The 976-nt window shown below is 44.5% G+C and overlaps 1 protein-coding gene across 6 annotated transcripts in view; it reads left to right on the top strand.

The window, feature by feature from the left end:
- The window catches only part of NUP214 (nucleoporin 214), a 111682-nt gene that overhangs the window by 83476 nt on the left and 27230 nt on the right, over positions 1-976 (top strand). The gene's annotated exons all lie outside the window — the stretch shown is intronic.

Below are 976 nucleotides of genomic sequence, written 5' to 3' on the forward strand. Positions count from 1 at the left end.
GGTGATCTGCCTGCCTCGGCCTCCCAAAGTGCTGGGATTACAGGCGTGAGCCACCACACCTGGCCTCAGTCAGATTTAAAAATTAAAAACTCAGATTGGGATCTGAAAGACTTGTAAGTGCAACAATAATTTATTCAGCATATGTATCCTCCAGCTCTCCCCCACCAATCCTCCCCAACTTTGCAAAGAAAAAGGAACTAAAGGCAGCACTAAAAAGTAGAAAGAACTCACAGGGTCTTACATTCTCTCCTGTTTTCTGGAACTCTTGTTTGAAAGGTGATACTTCCTCCTGTCTCCCACCTCAGATACTTATAGACCAATAACCTAAAACCTAAGCGGAGACAGTGTTGGGCTAACCAGAGGTGAGCTCAGTCTTCTTAAATCTGTGACTCTGTTCCAGATCATCCCTTAGTGAAATCTGAATAATTATTTCCTCACTTTAATCAGACGAAAGGGAGCTCTCACTCTCCAGGAAAAGCATTAATGTTCTTCAGTCACCACTGTTCTTCCATAATACAAACATACAGAGCAACCAAAAAAGAGAGTGACACCCACAATTAAATGTTTAAAATCAGCAAAAATCAACCTATAGATGATTCAGATATTGGAACTGGAGACAGACTTTAACTGTCTTGTTCAAGGGCTTATAGGAAAATAATTGAAACAGTGGTTGAATAAGGAATCTCAGCAGAGAAATGGAAGCTTAAAAAAACAAATAGAAAGGCCGGGCACAGTGGCTCACGCCTGTAATGCCAGCACTTTGGGAGGCCAAGGCAGGCGGATCATGAGGTCAGGAGTTCAAGACCAGCCTGGCCAACACAGTGAAACCCCATCTCTACTAAAAATGCCAAAATTAGCTGGCATGGTGGCACACCTCTGTAGTCCCAGCTACTCGGGAGGTTGAGGCAGGAGAACTACTTGAACCCAGGAGGCAGAGGTTGTGGTGAGCCGAGATCACACCACTGCACTCCAGCCT

Source organism: Nomascus leucogenys, chromosome 8, assembly GCF_006542625.1.
Source record: "Nomascus leucogenys isolate Asia chromosome 8, Asia_NLE_v1, whole genome shotgun sequence".
Lineage (NCBI taxonomy): Eukaryota > Metazoa > Chordata > Mammalia > Primates > Hylobatidae > Nomascus > Nomascus leucogenys.